At 44.5% G+C, this 18,249-nt stretch overlaps 1 protein-coding gene across 20 annotated transcripts in view; it reads left to right on the forward strand.

Annotated features, from left to right (window-relative positions):
* The window catches only part of DAB1 (DAB adaptor protein 1), a 438,430-nt gene that overhangs the window by 207,070 nt on the left and 213,111 nt on the right, over positions 1-18,249 (forward strand). For all 20 annotated transcript variants that reach the window (XR_013954380.1, XM_080602681.1, XM_080602653.1 and 17 more), the window contains one exon: positions 16,702-16,773. The gene's annotated coding sequence lies outside the window, so the exon portion shown is untranslated. The remainder of the gene's footprint in view (positions 1-16,701; positions 16,774-18,249) is intronic.

Here is an 18,249-nt window from a genome sequence, read left to right on the forward strand (position 1 = left end):
TCGTCCTGTGTACGTGCTGCTCCTGCCCCCTGGGCCTTCCCAGGCCTTCCCCTGGTGCAGGCTGTGAGCTGCTGGCTCTCCTTGGTGGCAAGTCTACAAAATTTCTAGCCTGCCCCAGCGCCCTTCCCCACTTCGGTGCCTATCACACCCATGGTAACCATGCTTCTGCAGCCATCTCTTGATTCCTGTTGCCATTAGGAAATGCAAGAAAAAGTATATCTTAGCAGGTTTTATATATTGTCAAGTGGAAGCAAGCATCTTAACAGGGCTTGGGGTGGCTTTCTAGGTGTCTTCTTCTCTAGATGAAAGGTGTTACTTGGGTGTAGGAATGGTGCTTTATGGAATGGGGTATATGATTCCTTTGAGTTATTTGGACAATGTCTTGCTAGCATCCCTCAGTAGATACTGTATGACCTTTCAGGAAAGGGTCTACCATCAGCTGGGCTCTTCAGTAGAGTTGGCTGCCGGTACCAAAACTGTGCTAGCTACTTTGAGTGAAAAACTTCAGAGAATAAAAGAACAGAGAGAGTAACCATGGAAAATATTTATTTTTCAAAGAAGTCTGGAAAAATGTGGTAGGTCTGTCAGAGTGATTTAGGCGGACATATTTGTTTCTGTCACTCTTTCAGACTCCCCTTCCTGGCTTTCAGAAGCATTCTCAGGGTTGCCTCAGATCTTCCACAGAATATTTTAGGATGTTTTAGCCCTTCTAATACATTAATTCAAAGGAATCTCTTAAGTTACGGTCAGAGACCCATTTCACATTCTTTGTCTTCCTTTATACACCTTAACATGAGCAAAGTTCTTCAACAGTTGGATGTGGATTTTTATGATGGCTTCAAGATTTCCATGTTGCAGTTGCCTGCGATGGCTTTCAAAACAGAAAAATATCCTTCTTCAAATGCTATTTTTATCTGGAATTCCTTAGCCATAGACTCTAAAGGCATTTATTAGGAGTAGAAGAGGTAAGGCTAAGTGGAGTGTGCATACTTTTTCTGCCAGATGTGACTTAATGGCCTGAGTCCATCCGACTCCAGTGTCAACTTTGTGAAATACTGGGCTGCAGGAAAACAATGCGTTTGAGCCTCGAATGTCGCGTAAGGCTGTACAGCTATTTTCTTTCCTCCCTGGGTGCCAGTAGCCGTTGTTGAGAGAAACCAGCTGGAAGAGCACTCCAGTAATCCTTACAGAATTTGTGGGATCCTGGTTTAAGTATTCCTTTTGCTGCTGCTCTCTTGAAGACAAGTCCTTACAGCACGATCAGTGCCATCAGATGCATTATTCCTGAGGTTTTGTACAGGACATGCAGCCTTTCTTTAAGCACTCACACAGCACGTGTATAAAGCCGTTGTGCCAGGAGGTGAGCTTCCAGACCCCTTTCAAGGCCTTTGCCTTGAAGTTGGTCACCAGGCAGGCTGTGTGCGGCACGTCCCTTCTGGTGCTCACTCACACTGTAATGCCACAAATGCATGTGTTCTGTAAAGATGCGGGCTTTGATTTAGTTTCGTAATATTGCCACATTTCTGGGTTTTGCTCTCATATTATTTCTTCATGTTCCGCCCTCCCCCATCAGGTGTTTGATTGCGAGCTTCGTAATAGAAGAGCAATTGCTTTGGGAAATACGATGCCTAGCTACTGTCCGATCGTGGCTATCAGTTTATGGAATTAAGCTGAGACCCTGTCCATTTAAAGGCTCCATGGAGAGAATTTGCTTCATAGAATTCAGCTTGCATATCATGACTGGCTTTGTCCATAGCATTCAGAAGCTCACTCTTCCTTTCTCGTGATGTGCTGAATAACGACAGTTAGCACTCCCGTCTGCAAATCAATACGCAGGCTTTAGCTCACGACTGTTGTGAAAGTTGTGTTATTGTGTTAAACAGTAACCATTACCTTTCGTGCCCATAACTGATCATTGTGTTGTGTATTTCTGTCAAATTCAACAACAATCACCTCCTGAAGCTCTAACAAAAGGCAGAAATTCCCAGGGTGCTTCTGGCAATTACACATTAGTCTACACAGAGACAGAAGATTACTTGCTGATTCCTGTTTGCGGATTCCATTATGTATGCTCCAGTACATAATGTTTTGCTAATCCTTTAAAACAGCGTAGCTAGAAATAGTCTTTCAAAATCGTGCTATTTTGCTTCTATTAAAAAAAATGTATATCAAAACCGATGAATTCCACAGAGTGTCTTGTAACCACAGGGTTTTTTAAGATGAACACTACCAGGAAACTTACCATCCTGATAGCTGGACTGTGTGCTACATGGTTAACTGTTCCCTTTTGAGGATATTCATTTACTTCCCGTCAGTTTGAAGTGATATGCTTGCCGTCTTGCCATGCAAGAGTAATAGCGGCGATGAAGACAGCTTGGTGTTTTATTGTGCTCTAAAATAATTCCATTAAGATCTAGTCTCTTTTCTTGAGATGAATTTCTGTTTTCTCTTTGCTGGGTTTGCTCAGCTGCAGGCTTCACCCGCGATACTGTCCTGACAGAGACCTGCGTCATATTTTGGGCCTATTAAAATCAGGTTTTAGACTCTTATTATCTGCAGCAGGGTTGAACCTCACCCTTGCTTGCAAAAACGCAGTGCCACGTAGTGCTGTGCTCTGTGAAATGGGATTAGGGCTGGGAAAACAGGATGCGATTAAAAGTTTGGCCATGCTTTATACTGCAAACCTGGCCTGCCAGGCTCAGCCCTGCCCCAACTTTGGGATTAGCTTTGCAATGAGAAGCATTCATTATGGAAAAAATCCCTCCTGTAATTGAAAGAAATTCTCCATTCCTAAAACACTAGGTGCTACGTCCAGTAGAGCCTTCTCTCCGCTTTCCTCTCTCTCATCTTAAAACTGCATGGCAGAGAGCAATATTATCCGTCTTTCGCAGGTGGGGAAAAGAGGCGCTAGGAGATTAAGCCCAAGGTCGCTCAGGAAGTCTGTGGCAGGACCAGGGATTGAATTCAGCTCTCCTGGGTCTTCGTTCAGCGCCTTAATCACAAAAACCCGCCCTTGCCTCCCTGCTTTTCTATTATTTAATAAGCTGAAAAAAAAATGCAAATTGATTTAATTAAAGGAGAGAGCAAATTTCTAATTTCAGCCTGGATTCATTCTATGGTTATGGAAATTTTGAAGAATGGATAATAAACATCTGTAATTTCTTTGCTCGACAGATGTGTTTTCATTTACACAGCTGTGCAAAAATGATATTTATATATGTTGTGATGTATAATTTTAGCCTAGAAACAGATCTCATGTTGGACTACCAAGAGGTGTCATTTTCTGGCTCATGGAATAATCCTATTTCTGGCAAAAAGTCGGTCATTTTTCTTCCCGCAGACATGGTTTCTTCCTTTAAAGTGTCTCTAAAAATTATTTTATACTTGATGAAGCAAATCCTCCAAAGGCTTCATTATTCTGATGGTAGCATCATCTGATTGAATATTTCAATCATAATGTCCTTTGGAGAATTTTAGCAGTTTACCCTTGGGATTTGGGAGGCTTGTATTCGTGTGTGTTCCTGAGGTTTTGAGGAACTGTTGTAGGAAATGCAGATAATTTCAGATGCACAGTGTTCATATGGGGGGTAGATGTTAATGTTTACTCTAGCCATTGGTTGGAATACATTAGATTGCCTCCTTCCAGTATGAAAGACACAAACGTGGCTGCTTTGGGCCCTGCTCAGCAAAGCAGCTAAGCATGTGCTTATTTTTAAGCGCGTGAGCGTTGTCTGAGTGATGTTCCTGCCGTGCGTTATTAGTGAATTGCAAAGGTTAATGCAATAACGTGTCACTTGTCAGATCTGACTGCTGGGGACATAATCAAGAAAATGCATGTTTACTGATGCCAGGAAAAGGTTTAGTATTTGTTCTGTGCTTAAATACCCCGCGGAACGGGATGCTGGCTCTCCTCTGTCCTGCAAAGGTGGTGCACGAAGCTCTCCCCGTGCCCCTTTGTGCCGTGGCCGGGCTGCAGCATGCTAATCTCTGTCATTTATTCATATCAGCTGGCAGGCACGCTTTTGATAATCCACGATTCGGTGGGCAATGCACTGAAATGCACGTTCCTTGCATTTTTCCAAAAGCTTGAGCCAAAAACTCGAGGTGGATGCAGTCGCACGGCTTTAGTGAGCCGTGGAGTGCCGGTCCTGCTCTGCTCGGCTGCAGTGCCACCACTCAGCTCCTCCTGTCCCTTTGGTCCTGCTCCCCTTTGTGCCCCGATGCTGCAGGCCTTTGGGGCCACACCTCGCTTCTACGCACGGGTACGCTGGATGTTGGGCGTTTTGCAAGGCTGGTGAGCCGCTGCGAGGGGCTGAGGGGGAGGGAGGGAGGAAGTTTTTCTGCCTTCCCCCTCAGTGCTCGCTCACTGACAAAATAGCCTGAAAAAAATTCAGTGTTTGTTTTGATAATTGAGCTCCTGCAAGGATGCCGATTTGAGAGCTTTCTGTAGGACTACTACAGCCCTCGGTACCTCATGGCCTCGTCTCTTCCCCTCGCATCCCCCGGCAGGTTTATGAGAGATTTTGGCACCCACCTTTGAAGGAGGAGCTCCCCAGGCTTACATTGCCGCGTCCGAATTGCTGCGTGGCTGAGGACTACTTGTTAAGGTTGTTCTGCTTATTTCAGGCGCACGTTAGGTTTTATGAACTTTAATGAACAGTAAGTAATAAATTCGCTGAAGAAATTGGGTTAGCCTGTGATTAACATTCAGAGTGATGCAGATGAGTGTACCAATGATGGGAACATGTGCTCACATCATGATGAAATGCAGATGAGAGGCCCTGGAGCAAGCCCAAGGATGTGGGCCAGCGCAGTTTCATCTCTGTCAGCTTTAATCTGATCTAAAGTGAGCACGCTACCGGCCTGCGAAAGGAATTGCAAACCCTGGAAAGGCCTAAATCCAACTTTTGTTTTCTATTAGAGGCTATTAAAACATTTTCTTTACAATCAAAGCGCCACCACATAAAAGAGCGAGAGCGCTGTATCTAAAAACAATATTTCTAGCAGTGGGGAAGAGAGGGGAAAATGGTTGGTGGATGCCTCTTGATTTGGTTTAGCTTTTATAACATGCTGCTTTACTGAGCAGTCATTTTAGTCAATTGAAACCCAGCTGAGCCTCATCGTCTCGTGGCAGCGCCGTTGTAGAGAACAGAGGAGAAATCCACCCCCCCAGTTTTAAATGAAGTGCAAAGTAACACTGGAAAGGGAAAGAATAAATCAATTGTAAGTGGTAATCTATGAAGTTGGACAGAAAATGATGAGAAATGAAGCAACTGGTCATAGGAAATTGACCTTGAAAATGGTGTTTATCTTTCGGACACAGTGGCTGTGGAGGTTGAGGTTTGTGCCTGAGGGGTGGGGCCGAGGGGGGAATGTACACGGGAGCTTCTTTGCGTGGAGTCTCAGCTGAGTTTGGGGGAGTTCCTTGCAAGACCCTGTACTCTGGCAGGGTCCCCAGCGGTGTGACAGCACCTGGCAGGCAGCGTTTGTGCCTTTGTGCCAGTCTCGTATTTCGCTACGCTGAAAGATCCTGTATGTTTGGGACCAGTGATTGCCCAGGGTCAGGAGAATTAGCCATGACCGTGTAATGGATGCATGCACAAGGAAAAGATGATATTTTTACCCGACTTTAATTTCCATACAAATAAACACATTAAAGCAAGTAAAAGGACAAATGAGTAATGTAAGTCACCTTGGCTATTTTAAACCGTAACACCTACTTACACCAGGAGGATGCTTATTGTGGTGCTATATACATCTTTGTTTCCAGTAAAGGTACAGAAGGGTGTGGGAGATGGAATATATTGTGTTTTAACTGAAACACGTCAAGCAGAAATCAACTGACAGGCAGGGATTTCAATGGTTTGTACCTTTATCCGAGGGCAGGCGGTCAGCGGTCCTGCAGCCTGACTGAGGGGCTCATTCTGCCTGGTGCAGCAGGCCGTGATGTGGTGGGGCCTCTCCTGCTCTCAGGCACCTTCCTGGTGGGTGTCTCTGTTATCATCAGCTGAAAAGTGAGGGTGCAAGTTCACTGTTTTGATGGCGAGTAAAATAACCTGGTGTTGACACACACTGTTGTGCCGCCTAAACAAAAATCCTTTGTTTTTACGTCGTTGAAACGTTGCAAACCTAGGTCAGTGTCAGTGTAAATCCGCACCACACCGGTGGGCTATCTGGTTTGCTCAGCTGGCTGGTGTGCTCGGTCACCCCGTCGCCAGCCCAGATTCTCTCTCTGTGTAAGTCAGACAGCAGGCACGTGTGTGGGAAGGTCACCAGAACCAGGCAGAAGCCCTCAAATTCCCTGTGTTTTGTCTGCGGTAGATTTTGACTTGCACCTGAGCTTCTTAGCGGCAGGAGAAACTGCTTGTGTTAGCCACTAAAAGATGTGGTCCAGGAAGTGTGTGAACATAGGGGTTGGTTCTGCTTGCACCAGCAGTGCCTTGGCTCTGTGTCCGTAAGGACTTAAATTCTCAGGTGGGACCATGTCGGGTCTGGAAGTGCTCCAGCACCCAGCTGGGAGCAATTCCTCAGCCATTCAGACCTGCATGCCTCTGCTGGGATAGGGTCTGGCCTGGGAAGCACGTCTAGAGCAGGGGCATGGAAACAAAGGAGCTATGTGGGCAGTGGGGACGCGTCCGCTGGTGGGAGGAGGAGGGGGCAGCGAGGGGAGCCCCGCTCAGTATTGATCAAGTGCTGGTGACATTCGGGCTGCTTGTGTTATTACAGCGCTTGTGCTCGGTGGAAAACTAGCAAATAATAAATCTAAGCAATGTTATCAGACTGCAAAAATTAAGGATTTTGAAGAAAGCCTCCTCCAGATATTTAAAATTCAGCAAGCTTTTTTTTGTCCTGGGTCTTGAGATGTTAATGACTTTGACTAATTGTCAACACCACCAATTACTATGACTGATACCTTATCATTTCCCACAATGAGCAATGCTAATTAAAATTGATTGTGCTGCTGTTCTGGCACAGCGGCAAGTTTCCTTTTCATTTTTTGTTTAAACATGAGCTTATTGTGCCGATTTGGTGAATTAAATAAGGAAAGCTCATTATTCTGATGTTTATTTTTGAGCAGGGGTTTTAAGCCACATTGGAAGCCTGTTACAAGTGTCAAAGAAATAGAAGAGCTTGAATGAATTGCTTTTTAGGAGTACCAAAACATACACCTAATAATAATATTTAGCACTTTTATACCACAGTGCTTTCTACATGATCACATTTCTGTACAAACTGAACTACTCCGATTATCTCTGTGAGGTGGGTAAACACTATTACTTCTGTTTCACAGATATTGAAGCTGAGACACAGGAGCTTTGATTCTCTAATAGCACTGCACTTCAAGCTATTGAATTAGATTACAGATAGCTGTCTGACAGCACAGCGAACTAGGAATCAGACCAGACACTGGTTGCGATATGATTTGCAAGACTTACTTGCTTGAATTTTGTACAAACTTGGCCTTTTATTTTGCACTTTTTTTTTGAAAGTCTGATTTATTTTTTTTCTCCTAAAGTTAGGATCAAGTCTTCCTTTCTGCTGGCCCACCTTGTACTGGCTCCTGCCCTTAATTTTTGATTACACACATGCAGGGTGCAGCCGTGGATAAGAACTGGATTTATGCATCCTTGCATTCTCCTCCTTCGTGGTGTTTGCTTCATCAGCTGAATCTCCTCCTGTCCCAAAGGGCTGTTCTTCATTGTAGGAAAGCTGCTCACAGGCAGCAGGGCTGGCTGGCTTATGGCATGGGATGGTTCCTTGAAAGTATTTCAAATTCAGCTGGTGGTTTTTTTTTTTTTTTTTTTTTTTTTTTTTTTACATTAACTTTTCCATGGGGAATGTTTATGGGATATGTTATCAATAGTACGTGTGCTCTTTGAACTGTTCTGCTGGTATTCTCTTCTTAAGTGGCTGATTGCAGTTACTAGCACAAGTCTATGACCTTATCCTGCATGAGATTGATTTAATTGGAACGATTGATTCCTTTCACGATCAATATGTAATGAGTTAATATGTAATGAATATAAATGCATGGAATTGCCCTAGGTATTCCTTACTTCCTGCTACTTAGTCCAGAAAATGTGTCAACTGTTTCACGTGGCAAATAAAAAAGTCTTTTAAATAATTCTACATGTTTGTAAACAAGATCTCTCTGAGGTCTTGACAGTAAAGGAACCCAAGTTTGCCTCCCCACTATCTTGCATGAGCAGTTTTAGAGGAGTATGTCAATCAAAAATGTTTATATTTATTGGGAAAAAACTTGTATATGTCTGGCATTTGAAAGCAAGATAAAAATATTTTTATCACAGAAATATCAGTAGCAAAAATCATATCTGAAAAAGTAAATATTTCAGTCCTGAATGTTATTTCTTGATTATTTTCAGCTACATGAATTTCTCTTGAGCATTGATGTCTTTCCTGATCCTGATAAGAGCTAGGAGCAACCTTATAAATCTGTAGTGCTCCTTATGTCACAGCACCATGATGGACTCCAGTACAAATCCTGCTTGCTGCAAAAACAGGGAGGTCCTGCCTTGCCCACCACTCGTGGTTTGGGTCTCCTGCTCCATCAGGAGTGGCTGTGGGGACCCACATCTGGCTGAAAACTAATCCAAAAAAAATGATTTCGGGGGTGATAAGTAGTTTTATGTGTTTTTCTCAGTGGTTATGTGGCACCAGACAGCTGGGGCTTGGGTTTGGGATCCTGCAGCAAGACCATCTCCAGCGCAGCAGCATGGTTTGGAGCCGAAATGAGCTGAGCCTACAGCGAAGCCCCGTGCCGTCTCTCTAATGGGGCTCTCCTGAGTGTTTCCACCTGTCTGAGTTTATTTTTGTTGGGAAAATGTGGGGAAATGGTGCTGGAGAAGGGCAAAGTGTTCTTCCTGGCCATAGCAGGGAAACAGCTGAAAAGTACTGGCATGTACTCAGCTGACACATGCTGATGGCACCATTATCAGAGGATAACGTGCTGCCATTAGCACGCAAAGCTGTGAAATAACATGCCGAGTATGTCTTTTGAAGCACATTGGACCTAATTCCCCTCTCATCTGTACTGATGTCTCTCAGTGGACTACGGTGAAGTTGCTCATGATTTACAGCATAGAAAACCAGAGAGGAATCACGGCTGACTGCCTTCCTCAGTGTAGCTAGCTGTACGTGGGGGCAGAAGATTTCACTTTTCTATATCCAAATGTCCCCCGGAGTTTTGTTGTGAAAAGTTGGTTATAAAAATTGAGATGGCGAGGGGGGGAATATGTCATTTGGGTTGTGAATTGCTGTTAATTAAACTTCAGTGTGACACATCCTTTATGTCAGGGGATTCCTGATTCTCATCTCAGTGGCCTGGTAGAACAGAGGAGCATCTCCATTGAGATCAATGCTCATTATTATTTTCCTCATTATCATCATGATCCTCATCAGTATTTGTTCTACAACACTGGCTGTGGAACGGAAGCACGGGGAGAGATGACCCTTGCATGTTCCTCTTCAACACCCTTCATTTTTAACAGACAAGAGGCTGGGAGGGGAAAACAGCAGTGAATTCTTCACAGAGAATTAGACACAACTACACGGAAGTCAAAATCAGCCTTTTTTCCCCTGTAAATGACACGGTGAGCTAATGAGTTGTCTTTATTTTCATCAGAGTGCAAGCACTGGCACAGGGGTTGAAACGCACCACACACGACAGGGGGCGGACATTTTGAGGCCTTGTTGGTGCGTGGGGCTCATGCATCTGTGCCAGGGAGGGACCGAACAGGAGATGGAACGGAGTCTGCCCAAATAACAGGCAAGACAGCAGGGGAGGGGGATCACATTTGATATATGCTCCTTGGAGAGAGAAGATCTGACATGGGAGGTAAAGTCTGCAGCCGTGGCCTGCTCATGCTTGGTACTCCAAGTGGGATGTTGGGAACCGTTCTTCTTTCTCCTCAGCCGCAAGGCGTTTGATGACCTGACCACCTTGCCTTGCTGGGTGACCTCCTGTACAACCAGTAGCAGGGCCCACAGAAGAGAGGTGTTTCTTTGACTTAAGGGCGTGGACCTTTCTGCTTAAAATGCTTAAAATTGGTTCTTTTGGGCACTCCAAACAGAAAAGACTCGTGTCAATCGGGCAACTTGTTTGGTTTGTGGTGTATGAGGAGGGGTGTGATTTGTGTGAGACACGTTCTTACAACCAGCTGGTGATCCCCCAGCTATCCTCTCTGTGCCACTTTCTCTTTCTGATGCTGGAAAGTCATCTATTTTTTGGGGTCGGGGAGCGGATGGGGCGTTAAGGCCCTCTTGCAGAAGCAGTGGGTTACAAACATGTTCACGTTGTACGCTGTACTATGGGAAAAGCTGCAGCTATCTCTCTGAGGAAAATCACAGCTTGGAATGTAGCACCTATTGAAAGCTTTCGAGTCCCTGGAAAAGATCAAAACTAGTCAGGATCAGCCTTGCTTCCAGCTTGATGAAAGAGGTGTTAATCCTGCTGCTCATAAAGAATTTAAGATGATAAATATATGAGCCACAGCCTGGAAGATTGGAAGAACACTTAAATAAATGATAGAGGCTGGATTGACAGAAAGGCTGTCATGCTGGGATCAACTTTGCCCTCTTCTGGGCTAGCCAGTGCCAGACTCTGTGAGCTCGGTGGTAATGGTGGCTTCAGGATCCAGTGGTCCCTTTTTTGTCCCTGCCTATGGACAACGTCTTGTCATTCAGACACTGTCTGCAGGTCCGGTATGATGCACTTAGCTCTCTGGGGGACGCTGGTTTGGAAGCAACTAAAACATCCTTTTGGGGTTGCCTTGGCTGGCTGCCCTGCATCCACCCAGACCCTCTCACTCCCCCTTCTCAATGGGATGAGGATGGGGGGCCGAAAATGAGGTAGCTGATGGGGGGGCCACACTGACCCTGCGCATCCACATGGGAAAGAGTCGGGTTTGATGGCAATTCCAAAACACCAGCTGTGCCTTGTGTTTTTCACCTGGTAGCTGTTATCTCCCCTTCTGGGATTTGTGGTGAGGTGCAAACATAGGTAATATTTTTTTGTAGTTTTTCAAGCTAATTTTTTTTGTTAAATACTCATGTAAGGGATTAACTATATTTCTGAGTATCTAAGTATAGGTAGTATTGGTTCATAAAATAGAGGATGATGCTGATTTATTGCAGAAAACAAACAATAGCTTTTTTTTTTCTCAAAATGGAAAAGATATCATTGCAAATTATAAAATTAATTCATCACTCTTAAGAAAACAAAACAAATTTTCTTCCTTCCCCCTCCTGTCCAAGACAGCTGCAGTGTTGAGGGTCTGCTGAGGTTTCCCCTCCTGCCTTGTGGGAGCAAGCACGCTTCACTGCCTGCTTTGAGCCCTTCGTCACCCCAGCACGTTCTGGAGGTTTCTGTAGGGACCTGGCCTGGGGAGATGTCTTGTTCGCACCAAAATGTTTTGTGGGTCAACCTTTGAAGGTGAACTTGTGTCATATTAGAGTGTTTGCTGGGTGTAGGAAGAGGTTTGGGGCTGTTAGGGACCTGGAGAGGGTGGCAAGCTGCTCCCTCTCATGTGAGCAATATAACCTGGTGTGTTTGCATAACACGTGGGTTAATGGGCCGTGGCTCAGGCTTGCCAGAAATTGCCCATGACCGTAGCACTGTGGTGATGTTTGACCTCTTCTGGCCCTGAGCCAGAGCTGTGTCCCCTTTGGGGGAGATCTCTGCTGCTCTTTGCAGCAGGGCTACATGTCTGAAGCTTTTTATGCACTTAAAATGGCTGCTGGGGAAAGAATGCACAAAATATTTTCCTCTTGTGAAAAACCCTTTTACGGTTATAGGTATATGTTAGCATTACAGATTTTCCTGACATGTTTTGTTGAAAAGCAGCGAGATTACCAATGTGCATCTGCACGTGCTGAGCAGCTGCGGGCGTACAGAGCTGGGTGTCGGGCCGGCTGCGAGGCTTGTGTGCGGTAATTTGCCCCTCTCGAGCACGGCACAGCTAATGAGCACAGTCCCTCCACTCACAGGAAGCACACAGACACTCACCACGACAGATCGGAAACAGCCACTGCTGGGGACTCATGAAAAAAGTGTATTTTGTGCATGGCAAATAGCAGGATGTTGCATATCTTTCATTATTAACTCTGAATCCATTCAATTAGCAGTAAAAAATAATGTTTTTTTATATGTTAAGTGTAGTGATAAAGTAATACCCAAGGAAAATACTGATCCCTACCGTAACCTCTCTCTCATAAAATAGGAATTTTCATTGTTTCACTGGTTTGTCTGTGAGCTGCATGTGCTGGAGTTCACAGTACATCTTGTGTGGATATCAGCTCCACTGTCCTGTTCCCTTCTCTTCCTTCCACCAAGACTGACCTCTTTTTCTTCCCCTTCCTGCGGGCGGTGAGCAGTGTCTGCTCGATGGATAGAAAGAACAAAATGCCTTCTTGTGACACTGGGAAGAAAATGATCCAGGGAGTTACAGACCACTAAGCCTTTCATTTGTACCTGGTAAACTGGTTGAAATGATAAGAAAAAAGAAAACATTTGGGAGGTGTTGATAAGATCAGGCTTATCCAGTAGAAAGGTAGTGTAGGATATGGTTGGAAGTGATAGGGAAAGCCTAGACTTGATGACCCAGCAGGTCACTTACAGGCTTTCACTCTTAATCTCTTAGAAGTCTTTGAACTTGTCAATAAGAAACGAAGAGAGAGGAACTGGTTTATCTCACTTATTTGTGATATTGAAAGGTAAGGCCTTTGTAAGGCCTCTCACAGAAAGCAGTCAGAAATACAAGGCAGGTAGGTGAAAGGGAAAAAGTATAGTAGTGAATCAAGAAGTGAAACAAAGATAGGTATAACTGGGTAATTTTCACATGGCACAGGGTTAAACCAGAGGTTCCTCGTGTGTTCCTAAATCCTGTATCAGGTCTTTGGTCTGGGATGGAGAAGAGGTGGAAAGGTAGCTGGATCTGTGGGCAGATCCAGTGAGGTTGGTCAAGTCCAGGGAAGACAGTGAGGAAGCTCAGAACGACCTAAACAAGCTGGTAAATATATGACACAACATCCAAAAAATATTCAGTGTTAATGGATGGTGTTTACCTATCTTGTGGTTTCTGCTTGAATTCACTATAGTGAAACAAGAAACAAAGCACACCCTTCAGAGTTGCAGTCCCTGTAGGAGAAGGTCTTGTTGGGGCTGTTAATGGGATAAGTTATGACCTGTTCCTTTCACTGATAACCTCCCCATGAGGGTCTGCGTTTCAAGAAAAAACTGTACTGGTGGCTTCAGACTCCGATTAATGATCCTTTTTCAGAAGTACAGAAGGGTGAGACAAACACATACATGGTATTATCTGAAACCAGCAATGGCTCTTTGTTTCAGGGTAGTCCCACCAGTGAGGGAACCCAAATTCAGAGGCTTCACGTACCAGTATGAATAATATCCCAATTTACCCCTGGGATTTAAGTTAGCTTTTCTCTCTCCTTTTAGATACTATATCTCATTTATTTTAAACAGCTGTGTCTGTGTCTTTGTTCTACACAGATATTTTGAATAGGAATTAAAAATATATTATTTGTTTGCTTTGCCTGCTGGTCTGACTGTTTCAACTGAATGTTCCCTGTACCACGGATTTAAGAAACCTCTGCACCCCTGAATTGGTGCAGAATTGCCTTGCCTTGCCTTGCCTTGCCATCCCTTCCCTTCCCTTCCCCTTTCCTTTTCCCTAACACCTTTTAAAGCTAGATAAGAGCCACTAGATGTCCCTTTCAAAGCAAGGAACTGAAGCCCTGGATGTTGGTAATTAGCAGGGAGAGCCATTTAAGGAATTGAAAGGTTGCATTGTTATGATTTGGGAAACAAAAGCTGAATAAGAAGTGTAACACTTAACTATGGAATTCCACTTATTTTTCTCTAATGCAGGCTAAGCTGCCTTACAGCAATCTTTTAAATGTAATGATTGAGACTATTATAGGAAATACTATACAAAGCAACATTTTTTGCAGCCTAAATAATAAGTAGGGCAAGGTTTTAAATGAGGCTAGAGTAATGAATGCTGTACAATAATTTTGATGATAAATTTCCCCGGAGGATAAAGTGGAAGAACAGAAGCAGGCTGTATTTAATCATGCAAAGTTAAAGGAATGCAGACCAACAAATATTTATAGAGATGTACAGTTTTTTCTAACCTTTCCTGAGATACTCTTGCCCCTTTTTACCTGAGAACACCAGAAAATCAGGCCTTTCAGGGTGTAGTAATTAGGAGGAGGAATTGATCACATAGGGTCAAGTGTTTCTTTGATGTGGTGCAAGGAAATTCCCATTTCTTTGCATGCTGGAGGACTCAGACAACAGGACACTTGTTTTTCACTGCTATTTCATTCATCAGTGAGCCTGAAAAGCTTTTTCTGAGCAGTTATACAGCATGTGATGACGTGCTCTGCAGCTGCTCTTCACCTAGCGCTGACCCAAGGGGATATCCCCACCATTCAGCAGAGCGCTCTCGAGGTACTGACTTTGCTCCCAAAAGCCACATGGCTGCCTCCTCTCAGTGCTGCATGCAGAATAACCAGAAAGCCTGCACATTGTGTTGTGGAGATGAGATCTGGGCTTCCACGTACGGACCAAGCTTGAAGACTTTGCCATGTGCTCCATCACCCAGTGTAGACCTGCCCTTCCCGTGCCCGTACCAGTGATTGTGCTCCTCAGGGGCTGCTTGTCATGCTCCTTGTCTGTGGTGCCTTCTGCTCTTTGCTCTTTGTTTTCAGGAGGCAAGCACAACTTCAACAACTAAGAGGTGGTAAAAAAAAAGTCACCAAAGATGTTTGGGTTAGCGTGTTCCTGGTTGTTCTGCACGGACACGTGTGCTTGTGCTAGGGTTGGGCAATCGTTCCTTGGAGCATAAGATTGGGGTGTTTTTTTTTATAAATCTTAAAATTAGGGTGGGTTTAGTGTACGTTAGCTCAACCTGTAATGGTATTCACTCTGCAGAGTGGAGATCTCCGTATGGCTGATCAATACTTAAAGCATATATTGATTTCCAATTTAGATGTTAACTTTTTAGCTCTTAGAAGTGCTCTTTATATCAATTTTCACCTTTCCTGGTATTCATTATGAGCTGAACATTATGACAGTAAACGAGCTGGGATCTCCTTTGGCAAAACGATGAGTTCTAGTGACTTCAAGACAAACTTGCTAAGATTTACTTGTCTTGTGAAGCACTACGGTAGCATGAAATATCTGCGTTTAAGGCAATGGCCTGAGGAGTGTATTTATTCTGGCCTGGCATACACTTCCTCTAGTGTTTCTTAATCTGTGTAGTCCGTCCCTGAAATGATATAATAATCTAATTAATAGTGCTGTTTATTACATTCATGTTGTTTTCTCATCATAATTCATCGGAAGTGAGCCGGAGGACCACAGCTCACGTTGCTGGGTGGCTGGACTTTATTTAAGCAGTAGGGCACACATGACAAGCAGAGCATTCCTATGTGATTATACCTCCACTAGTGTTAGGAGCCGCAAGGTCAAAAGGCTCAGTGACTTTAACTACCTGAGAAGTGCCATGTAATCCCCAGCAAATGGGCTGTCTACAATGTCTTATTGCTGTATCAGGGAGGGAATTATTTCTTTGTAAAGGCAGACACATGAATTACCTCTGTGGTTGGCACAGGTATGACATCACTGCCTGCCAATCAGAAATCCTCTTTGTCTTGGGTTTGAACACCTTACTTTCAAGCTTAGATCATGTGATTTTATTAAAATTATGCTTTATCCTCTGTGTGCTCTGACCATCCCCAGTGCTGCTCATTGATGTGCCTTCGTATTGCTCCAATGCAGAAGTTTTTGCTGGGGTGGCAGACAGAGCTCTCTATTTAGCTGTAGCTTGATGTATGTTGCTTAAGGTTATTTTAAGTGAAAGCTTGTGCCTCAGTAAAAGCATCTCAAACATTATTAAAACTTAGGAACTCGAGCGATCAGGGGAGCAAGGGGAGGGCAGACAGCAAGGTAAGCACTTCAGGATCCAGGCAGCATGGCTGTGATTTCAAAATCAATGTGTAGCTATCAAATTCTTTCAGCCTAGCACTGCCTTTTCCTTTTTTTATTGACAAATATAACCCCCAAATAATAAAATCACCCTGATTTACAATTATTGTTGATAAAATAAATACACATGGGTTGCAGATTCGCTAGCCTGAGCAGATGAGGAGCAGACCACGAGGAGGATGCTATTTGTCTCGGTGGTGTTGGAAGGACCGTCAGCGGTCGCTGCCACGTTGCTGCTGCAGCTGGCTGGTGCTGCAGTGTCACAACCAGCTCAGCCCATTCACACCCAATGCAAACCTCAGGAAAGATCAGAGTTTGCAGCGGTGTTTTTATCTGGGGCCATGAAAAGTTGCTGTTCAGCTGTGGAGGATTTGGGGGGCAAAGCAAGAGGACTCATCATCCTGTCAGAGGGCAGAAATTTAACAAATAGTTTTAAAGGCTTCAGATAAATCTATCTCCATAACGCGACTGCAGTGCTTTTTTCCATAGGTGTGTTATAGAGGTAATGATACCTCTACAGTGAACTCAATTAACCTTCTGCAGCCTTCCGTGTGACAGGGAATCCTAAATCTTCTTTTTTATGAGTGTGTGTGCAAGATTTGAAGCTACTTTGAACTGAGAATTAATAAATGCCATTTCCTAATTGGTGCCCATTTGTTTGTTTTTTACAGCGAGAGAGACATGGTGGCCGTGAGCGGGATCTAGTGTTCATGGTTGAAAAGAGCTTTCTGCACAGGAGCGAGGTAATTTTACTTTTTTTATTAATAAAGGTGCAAATCTGTTGCTTGCGTGGCTGCCGTTTGGGAGGTTCCGTTGCTTAATGATGTTAGGAGATGATCCTAAGAAATTCAGCTGTGTCTCAGTGGTGCTTTGTGTTAACAGGCATTGATTGCCAGTGAGAACCATGCGACTCCCCTCTGTTTGAGACCTGGTGCATGTTGAGAGCCCCTTGGAAATGCCATAGAACAAGGTTAGGTAGGAAATTAATGTATTTAGGTGTTCACAGCTCAGTTTTCCTACAGATCTTTCTTTTGCTCTGTGATACATCCCGGTAGGTGCACATCGCATCAGCCTACTTGGTAGCGTACGTGCCTGCCTCGCCTCTGAGACCTTCAAATGAACACATTGTGCAAGGAGCCGAACGTTTCGTCTGGGAGGGAGGATGTCAGCAATAAATGAGAAAACAAGAGAAATGGATGATCCCCCATAATGCATACCCTATAATATAATCATTGTTGTTTGATAAAAGAGACAATTCTAGCACCTCTCCGTGCCCTGCTAGGTATGTCTGGATTTATTATTCAAAAAGGCACAATCAAATCTCTTCATTCAGTTGACAAATGGGAACTATTCAATTCAGTATCTGCCTCTTATTTATAGCGCGTAGTGGGGTGATTTATACGCTAGCTGCAGACCTTCCGAAACAGTTTTAATTAGCAGCATTGGCTATTAGTGAGAGTCCTGTAGCTTCCCTGTCATACGCGTCCCCTTAAAAGTGAATAGAAACCTTGCTCTTTGCCAGGCGATGCTCCTCTTTTTTTTTGTGCTGCCAACAGTGAATGTACCTGTGCTGGAGCAGCGAGAGGGTGCTCCGAGGGGGCAGGCAGGGGGAGGTAATGCTGTTTATTGCTGTGCCTTGGGGAAACAGGGCAGTCCTTGGGGCATTGCCACTGACATCACACATGGGTTTGCAAATGCCATCGCTGACCTCTGTTTTGAGAACAAAGCAAGCAGGGGAGATGCCCCAGCCAGCTGCTCAGGCTGCTTGCGCAGGTGTCTCTGGATTCTGCTCTGGATTTTGTGCTTGGAAGATGATGGATCAGAGCAGGCAGGAGCCCTCATCTAAGTGCGTCCTGTGGTTGGAGCAGTCACTACATTAGTCTTCCTGCGTGCACTGTCTGATGATCTAAGTGAGTATTTCCCTCTGCCGTTCCCTTATCCGCAGAGCTGCTCAGGCTCGTGGTCTAATTGGTGCCCCCGAGGTAGGGAGCTGAGGGAGGCGCGGTGCGGAGGTGAGTGAGGAGAGGCACTAGTTTGAGGCTCTATTATTTTCACGCATCTGGTAGGAATGTAATCCCTTTGAGACCTCTGCCTATCTGTCAAACCTGCGATCAGCCAACAGGTTCAGAAGTTATTTGGGGAAGCAGTGACTGACAGAACAACTGCACGGCTCTTGTTTTTTTTCTTTTATTTTTCCAGGAAACCAGGCTAAAAAAGCA

The sequence above is a fragment of the Anser brachyrhynchus genome, assembly GCF_964034855.1.
Source record: "Anser brachyrhynchus genome assembly, chromosome: 8".
In the NCBI taxonomy this organism is placed as follows: Eukaryota; Metazoa; Chordata; class Aves; order Anseriformes; family Anatidae; genus Anser; species Anser brachyrhynchus.